We start from the raw sequence: 9,931 nt of genomic DNA on the forward strand, positions 1-9,931 counted from the left end.
CCACACTCAGCACTGATCTGACGGGAACAAATTTGGTCTTTATTAAGCCCTCTGTCCCTCTGCTACCCTGGGATTTTCTGATGGCCAGAATGAGGCACAGCTGCAAAAATTCAACCAAGGGCTTATTTCTGTGGAGAACACCACTGGTTATCAATAAAAGCATCTGCAGGAGTAGCCGCATTTTGCAATGGGAGTGCTAATCCAAAGGAAATGAGATTGAGTGTAGCTGCATTAGTTACTGCTATGACACAGTTTGTTTGAGTCATGGCCCATGCAAGGAGGAAATTAAGAAGCTCTGCTCCTATTCCACATCCATAAACCCACCTGGTTTTACTTTCTTATCACCACATTCATCTGTTGTCCACCAGGTTGTGTTCTCATCCTATGCCTGTTGCTATGCCTGGAATCCCATGACAATGAAGACCTGATCCACCTTTTAAGGAAAGCTGATGCTCACAAGTACAACCATCGTGTCACCCAGCTGAAAAGCAGTCTTTGTAGCAGAAGACTAGAGCTTGTACCTCACCTCTGTAGAGTTGCAGCATTCAGGCTGGATGCTACAAAAGGACACAAGACCTTTGAGAATAAACATTTTTCTCTCTGTGTCATAGCAGGCTGGATTGTATATGGCAACTAGGTTAAAGATCACACTTATTACTAAAGATAAGAGGGTTGGTACAAAAATGTAATTGACTTTGTTAAAAATAAAAGTAACTACAGGATTGCAATACCCAGGCAAGTAAAACAAAGAAATGAGAATCTCTTAATAGACCTGAACTCCCAAACTGTTTCAAGTTTTTCCTTTTGGAAGTCTGGCCTTGGCTAGCCAAGCTCAGGAACAATCTGGCAATCCTATTAAATGCTATCCTAACAGAATAAATCAAAAGAACACTAAATAACATATAGCTCTGGGACAGATTAATGAAGCATTACCCTGTCTTATAAACATGCCTTATAGATTATTCAGCTATGCATCTAGAGAGTCAAATTCACCAAGCAGTAACCCATCCCCTCCCATAAAGAAGAGGAATCCATGAGTCTTGCCGTAAATCTGCAGAACATCAGAGGATTATAGTATTTAAACAAAACATCAGAGCCTTTCAGGTTCTCTGCTTTCTTTGCTTTGCTAATTAACTTCTGTGTAACTCGTTGTATTACCTAGCTGCAACGGGGAGCTGGCACACTAATCCATCTGCAAGGTGACCCCTGCTGTGTGCTATGCAGATTGGGATATTGATATGCTGTTGTGGACTGCAAGACATATCTGTTTCTGTCCCTTGCCTGTCATTTGTAGATACAAAGGGAGGAATGGCTGAGTGTTTAACAAGAGAGTTTGATCCCACTGTGTGTCTAGGCTAATGCAGGGAAAAATAAGGCTGGGATAACCATCCTCACTTAGACATCATGGTGATTGCCTTCGATGCCATGCCTACGATTGATCTGTGCTCTGAGAGACTTAGTTAAATCAAAGCTCTAAATAGATACAGCTTTTGTCATTGTTAATTTTAAGGCTGGATTCGGTGGTTTTTAGCTCCTAGGCTTATCTTTGCTCTCTCTGCATTTGACTCTATATAATCAAAGTCCCTTTGGGAGCTGTGACTTACTGCAGTCAGACTCACTGCATAGGAGGCCCATAGAAAAGATCAACACTTTTTATAAGTCCTCTGGACTTACGGTAAAAGCATCTGAAATGATGATCACTATAAATATTTTTCAGAGAGGGATTTACTCTGCAGTGAAAAAAAAATGCAGGTGTCAAAGTTATTAGAAGTACGTCAAAAGTTTGCCACTTAATACTAGCCTAGAGGTATGTTTACCAATGATAACACCAAAAATAAGGGGAAAAAGTTCTGCAGGAATTAGGATTTGTCAGGTTATTTCAGAAAGTTTGGGATCATTCGGGGAAAACCAATTTTTAGCAGAGACGGCTGTATGAAAGCAGCATTTCAGCAGTCAAGACTCTCTAAATCCAAAATGTAGGAAACCTTTCTTGCATGAAATAGTGTGTTTCAGTTTCTAGTGATATCTTTTAAAGAGTCAGTCAAAGATTAGAGAGTTTACTTGCCCTGGGATCCCAGGGTGACAGCAGAAGTGTGGACAATGACTTGTAAAACAAGTCATCTTCCACCTGCACAGATCCTGGGCAGAACCAAGACTTTCCTGCCATTTCCAACACACCATTTAAAATATACACCTGAACATATTCCTTGTTTGTACAGCACCCCACCTTTATGCCTGCCAAAGAAACAGGAGTAATAACAGATTTGAGAGCCTGTATGACTACATAGAGATTGTTCTCATATATATTCTACCCCATCGAAACAGTACTGCATATTCTTCTGTCCCCAGCTCAAAAAAACCCACTACCTAGTTTATTAATTCAAAAAGAGCGCAGATTTCTAGTAATGACTTTTGCTTCTGCAACTGCTACAGTGGTCTTTTAAGCACAAATTTTGTAACCTATTGGAGTGGGGGGAAAGGGAGTTAAAGGCCAGGGAGATGCAAATTAATTCTCTGGAATGTTTTGAAGTGGGGTTTGAGTGTAGATCACCAAGAATGTGCTCTTTTAGAGAAAGAAGTGATTTTTGCTGAGAGCAGTGAGTGTTACTGATTTACTGAAGTTGATATTGACTAAGCTGCCTGGTTACAGTCCCAGGCACAGAATTATTTGCCTTCCAGGCTGCCAACATCAAGTCTTTCAACTCATCTCTGTTTACTTCAGACACAGTCCAGGAGGTAGGAAAAGAGACGCAGACTTTCAAAAAGAAGTCAAGACACAAACAAACTGGGAAAACAATGGTTACATTCACTAGCAGTTCCAGTTTTCACAGGTTTGATCCAGATGCTGCAAGTCCATGTCCGGATCCTACGGAAAAGGATGCAGGGGACTATTGCTGTGTCTCAGAGAGAAGTGGGATGTCATGCAGGCAGTTCTTTGTAGGTTGTGTTTATCATGGGAACTGACCTGGTAGACTGAAAAACCTGGTGGCTTGACTTTTTCCTGATACTTAACCAAAGTACCATTTGCTGAAACTTCAGCTGCCATTTTCCTTGGTTTGTGGTGATGAGCAATGAAAACAATTGATCACTGTTCTCTTTCCTTATAATAATCTTTTAAACTTCACAGAGTTGAAAGGTTATTGGCATTACTTCTCCCAATCATAGTTATTTCTCTTCCAAAAGTTAACAAATCCTTTCCTCTTTCATTTCTCACAAATAGAACTTTTAAAATGCCTCTGACTATTCTTTTTGCTCTTTTTGGGCATGTCTTCCTTTTAATGTCTGGTGCTTTGACCTCTCCAAATAATGTCACACCAGCATCGCAAAGAGCAAATTCTGCTCAGTTCAGTGACACTCTTGCTAATACATCCCAGAGGGAGATTGATTTTCTATAGCACAGTATCTCACTGACTGGCTTTTCTTCAGTTTGTGACCCAGCATAAGCACCAGACCCTGCTCTGCAGCTTTGCTATCTTGCCAGGCATTGGATATTTTGTTCTTGATTTCATCTTATTATAATCTTCTACACTTACTTCTACAAAACTCCACTTTGTTGACTTTAGATCATCAGTTTCTCCATCCAGGCTGGCTCTGCATTTGGTACAAAGCCAACAATTACAGTTGCAGGCACTGTTTTCACCTGTAGATATTCTGCTGCTCAGCAAGTGTCCCAGAAAAGCAGAACCAAAGCTGGAGCTGGCCCCTCCAGGACTGGGGTCCCTCATTAAGGAAGGCCTCTCAGGAGCATGTAGAGGAGAAATAGCAGTAATATTTGAGATGTAACACTCTTTATGATTATATTTTTTCTTTCATTATAACACTAAGAGCAAAAAAATTAGGAAAACCATCCAACGCCCACCTTTGTTCTTCTGGTGGTAATGTCCCTCAAGTGCTTTGGTCTTTCAGATATTAATATCTGCCCACAAACAGAGGACTGGGTCCCATGCACGCTCAGTAGGTCACAGCAGAACTGACCCCTTTTAACTGGCAGCCTTCTGAAAGCAGTTCACACGCTAATGGAAGAGAATGTCACAGCCCAGGAAAGTCTCTGGAGCTCCATGGACCTACCAGCTACTGACAGCACACTTATTGTACTGAGTAGAACAGGTTGCTTTTAAAACACAACTGTTGTTAAGACCTGTACATACTGAATTAGACCTAATGTATAACTCTTAAAAGTGATCAAACCAGCAGATTGAAAAATTAAAAATAATGCAAACATCTGTATTCACCAGATCCTTGGATTTTAGGAGAATGTGGTTTCCATCAAGGACCACTAATAGACAAAATATATTCTTGAACTTCTTGAAAGACACAGCTGGAATAATGTTACTGTAATAGGCAGGAATCAGTCTAAATTGCTGTCCCAGTGGCCAAGTGGTGCTGCTAGTAAAATGCCTGCATAGATACCCTTGTCACAGCAGATGACATGAATATTTCACAGTGCTGAAAGGAACGTTCTGTTTCTCCACCCCCAGCAAAAAACAAAGACACTGTTTACTGAAGTACTTAACAGATTTAAGTACAATACTCAAGACTAAAGAGGAGCCTTTTCCTCTTCTGATTCATCCTAGCTTCCTTATATTTTCTTTAATAATAGCTACCTGAAAGCATATCCTGTATATAAGAACTTGAGCCAAGTGTCTTTGACCAAGTGGGTCCTCGTTTTATCCAGACACCTTATAAATAAAAAGTTACATTTATGCTTCTTTTCATTTATAAACTGGGCCACAACAGAGTTTTTTCAAACTGTGTTACACTGGCCTAAGATCCTACAAGTGAAAAACTATCCATAAGTGCATTTTACTTTATTACAGAGAACACCCCAGGCATAGGCAGGAAATTTCCCACACTGTCTCTGTTTCTCTTGGCTGCTTGTAATTCACTCAGAATTACAGAAGTAAAGTATTCACATATAATACCATTCTACTTTTAATTTCCAATAGCTTGCTTTGGAGTCTGGTTCTTGTTTGGATCACAGATTGAATTCTCTGTAGCTGATAACAACTGAAGTACCAGTCCAGCCAAAGGAGAATACCTACTTTTGCTGCATCCAGGGCCTTAATATGCCCCATGAAACAAGGACTCAGACACTTCTTGATATGCCTGCTTTGCACACACACCATCACTGCTTCTAGTTAGAATGTATATTAAGAACGGTATGAATTCTATTTTATGGATCAATCGTTACTAAAAAAAAATTACACAGTGTTAGGCAGCAGCCACTTTCAAAAATGTCATTATCACAACTGCTGGATTAATCTAAAAAGGAATACCAAAGTGATTCATTTGTATTAAGGGGGGATAGACTGCAGGCTTTGACTTCAAAAATCAATTTTTTCAGACACAGAAATAAAACAAATGTATTAAAATGCAGCGGCTTGTTACAAAACAGTCTCACACAGTTCTGGTGACATGCTGTCAACACCACCAATGGACAAGAAGAGCTTTGTCAGTGCTCCTTTCCAGCCATCTGCACCCAGTCAGTACTCTGGGACCAGCAGCCATGGCAAACATCTCCTGAAAAATTACCCTGCAGGTTCAAATATAACAAAGGCATATTTGCAGTGCATGGGGAGTTTCATTCTCATAGATCTGTGTTATAACTTTCTGGGAGATTCTTGCCCACAGGTGAGGCAACAGCAGCAGCTCTTGTGTGTGGTGGCTCTCAGCCATTGCACTTCAGACTCCAGCACAGAGCTTAAGCTACTGTCATTGAACTCAAACGGTGCAAACTAATGTATCAGGTGTTAAACCAGCTGGGAAGGCACAACATACCAAATCCTGAGCTACACCGTGCCCACCAGTGCGCTGGCTACAGCACCTCCTACATCCCATGGGCAAGGCACACAGCCCCGGCAACGCCTCCGAACTACCGCAACAGCTTTGTCTGCTGTGGCACTGATAACACTTCGTGCTTTAGACTCCTGTGCTATTTTGGTGGTAAGAGATAGCAAAGGCTAAGGGTGGATGGAATGGAGGTCAGCTTGAAGGTGAGCTAAACCAGTGTGGTTGTTTCCCTACCAGCAGTTCAGTGTGAGACATTGTTTTTTCTGTGAAAGCACAGACTCAAACTGCATAACAACTGTGCCCTGCAGATATTTGAATTCTGTCTAGCTTTGATTTATAGGTTAAATATATTATATAACACACAGAATCTGTTATACAAAACCTGAGACAGAACTGTCTAATTTCATGCATTCCTTTCAACATAAATGTGCAAGACACAAAGAAAGACATTCCCAAACTTACTGGGATATGAGATAAACCTAAAGATACATTTAGGCCATGACTGTGCAAAATAAGTCTATTTTCTGTTGCAAATGTGATTAGACATGTGTTAAATATGTGGATATTGTTAGATATGGTCTGTATGTTAATAAATCAAGAATCAAGCAATAACAGACTAGCAGAGAACCTTCCATTCTCTGTAGCTGGAAGAACTTTTGTTTCATTGCAGTTTGGCCTGATTTCACATTTTTTTCATGTTTTTCTAGCTCCTACAGTTGCCCTCTTTGTCCTGGCAAAAAATCACCTACTGATTACTCTTATTTTGTCTCATTGTGAAACATACAATATCTCTCTTTGAGGAGAGAAGTGTACACAACCTGCAGTACAAGCAAAATGTGCAGATTGAAAGAAAGTGGTTTAAAACACAGTCACTGGAAGAAGAAAGTTAAAAAAGTCCTGGAATTTAAACTGCTCATGGAGAAAAGCACACATGGTTTTGGAGAACCTACTCAATAATAAATGTAGAGGAAAATAAACAAGAACTTGTTAGTGGGATAGTCTTTCCACCTGGAAAATAAACTGAAAAATTCTAATTTTAAAAATGCAACTCAAAAATTAATGTTTTAATCAAAGATCAAAGACAAACCAACAAGATGTTACATTTCAATGTCATATGAAGATTTCTAACAGTAGCAAAAGGGTAAAAAACATATATGTGTATATATGTATAAAGCCTGTGACAGGAAGTAGAAGAAAATGCTCATAAAACATCATAAAACAAAGTAAGCCATGTTCCTATATCCATACCAGTATCAGAGGCAAATGTTTTTCATCTTCCTTAAGCTACATACTGAAACTAAATCCTAGATGGAAGTAGACTGAGCAGAATTTTTTTTTTCATTAGTATCCCTGTATATATTTTTCCAGACAGGTTAATAACAGCAGCCTAGCTGAAATCTGTACAGAATTCTGATGAAAAGTTCAAGTTATTTTAAGCTGCAAGGATCAAGGTTTCAAGGTGGTCTTTTAGGCAGTACCAATCTCCATCAGAAAACTGTCTTAAAATTTCCATCCACAACTCTCAGCTGTACAATGCCGCAGGAGCTGGACATGTTGCTAAGGGTACATCACGTCAGCAAAATTCATGGCCACTAATTGCATTACTAGTGTTCCTGTAATTACTTCTGCCCTACTGTGGTAGTGCCTGTAGCCTCAGGATCTCATTACATTCAATATAGTATAAGAATATGAAAATTAGATGGCCAGGTGTTTATACCATGTTAATAGAGACAGTGGCACAGGGTGCAAGGAAAGAGTCAGGTGGTAGTGCTCACTGATATAAAAGGTGTGCACAGAACAGTGGGTGTCACCCCAATCTTGGGATTTGCAGTGAAGAGCTTAAAACAAGATTGTGTAGAAGTTCGGACAGCAAATGAAACTATGTAGCAAAGTATTTATTTCTATTATAGTGAGCTGATATATCAAAACAAATATTTAATTTCAGTGATTGAAACGGTAAGGTGCACATCTGTTTACCCCATCTACAGAATTAAATTGAGATAAAACATGAGGGTCTACACTTTCCATGTTAGTCTTTGTCAGATCCATAAAAAGCAGACTTTACCAAGTTCAGTCAGCATGCCCCTCATGACTAATCTCAGCTTTCTACAGTAGAGTGTCAAAATGTGACCATACTTATCTATTTTTAGAAGTAGATATAAAACTGAGAAAAATCAGCCTTATTGTGGTAGACTTTGAGGAAACACAATGTAGGTATTCCTTAACGCAAAAGGGCATATGAAGAATGTGGAGAAAGCACACAGAAAGCTAAGTGCAGTTTTAGTAAACATCTTTTAAAGTGCTTTCTGCTACCAGCTTCCAGAAAATCCCAGCATGTTTTGTATTGCTGTTCCTCCATTTTGCTCTTTTCCTCCATCCTTCTGTATCCCTGGTTAAGATCACAGTAATTTTTGACAGTGTGTTTTCCCAGATTGTCCCTTGGACACATTTACCTTTGAGGAGTTGCTGTGTTTGGGATTGCATGTGTCTGGGTAGACAGAACTGTACAAGCTGTGAGCAGGAATCTTAGTGATTGCCACAGTGTGCACGTACCGTGCAGTCCCTGTGTGACATCCATGCAGCACAGGCTCAGTGTGTCAGACACGAGGAGAAACAGAACTTGCAAGGCTCTGTCTGCCAAGGACATCCCCGGCAGGCACATGACAGTCCATCCTGATAAATTATTGCTTTTTTGCTCCTGTTCATGATGCTGCAAAGAGCCCGATGCCTGTCAGTGTGAGGACAGCAGGACAAACGCAGACAGGTGGGGACACCACCAGCTCTGAGCAACCTCTGTGGGCAGGCAGCCCCAGGGACCTGCTGCTTATCCCTCCTTAGCCAGGCCACCACACTGCACTGCTTCCAGTGGGTCCCAGCTGCCTCCTGCCCCTGGGTACTCCTGCAGCATGTGAAGGGGCCCATTCAGCCTGGTCCCTTTTTGGCCTGATCCCCTTTCATCCTAACCCCATTCAGCTCAAAGGCCTCTAAGGCCAGCCTGGGTAAGGCCTGTGTGACCATACTGCAGGCTCCATTCTTGGTTCACAGTCATATTCATAGAATCACAGAATTATTAATGTTGGAAAAGACCCTTAAGGCCATTGAGTCCAACCCTTAACCCAGCACTGCCATGTTCACCGCTAAACCATGTCCCCAAGTGCCACATTTATTTGTTTATTGAACACTTCCAGGATGGTAATTCCACCATTTGCCGGGGCAACTTTTTCAATGTCTGACTACGCAGTGAAGAAATTTTTCCTAATATCCGATCTAAACCTGCCCTGGTGGAACTTGAGGCCATTTCCTTTTGTCTTACCACCTGTAATTTAGAAGAGACTGATCTTCACCTTGATACAGCCTCCTTTCAGGTGGTTGTTGAGGTCAATAAGATCCCACCTGTGCCTCCTTTTCTCCAGGCTGAACCACAGCAGGTCCCTCAGCTGTTCCTTATCAGATTTGTGCTCCAGCCTATTCACCAGCTCCATTGTCCTACTCGGCACACACTCTAGAACTTCAAACTCTTGTCTTGTAGAGAGGGGCCCAAAACTGAACACGGTATTTGAGGTGGAGCATTGAAATCACTGCATGCCAACAGCATCCAGCTTGAGAGGCTTTGTTGTGCTTCCAGCCTTGGGTTACATTTCCAGTGCAAGTTTTTATCCCTGATGCAAGTTACGCACTGTCCACTTCCCTGCTGACACAAAACACACTCCACAGGGAGCAACTTTCATAGAATCATAAAATAAGCTGAATTGGAAGGGACTCATCAGGATCATTGAATCCAACTCCTGGCACAGGACACCCCAAGAGTCACACCCTGTGCCTCAGTGCATTGTCCAAATGCTTCTTGAGATCTGTCAGGCTTGGTGCCGTGACCACTTCCCTGAGGAGCCTGTGCCAGTGCTCAGCCACCCTCTGGGTGAAGAACCTTTTGCTGATACCCTATATAGGGTATGTAAGTCCCCTAACTCAGCGTCATGCCTGAGCTTTGTTGAGGCTGATGGCTGTGGCTCCCGGATGTATGTCAAGGAGAGACTAAGTCTCAGTCAATGCACATCCATTGCAGAAATACGATTTTTCATAAGCCCTGGGCTCCCGCAGCTCTCCCAGCCCAGCTGGGAGCAGGGAGGTCTCTCCTCTCCGT

The sequence above is a fragment of the Geospiza fortis genome, unplaced genomic scaffold (genome assembly GCF_000277835.1).
Source record: "Geospiza fortis unplaced genomic scaffold, GeoFor_1.0 scaffold186, whole genome shotgun sequence".
Classification (NCBI taxonomy): domain Eukaryota; kingdom Metazoa; phylum Chordata; class Aves; order Passeriformes; family Thraupidae; genus Geospiza; species Geospiza fortis.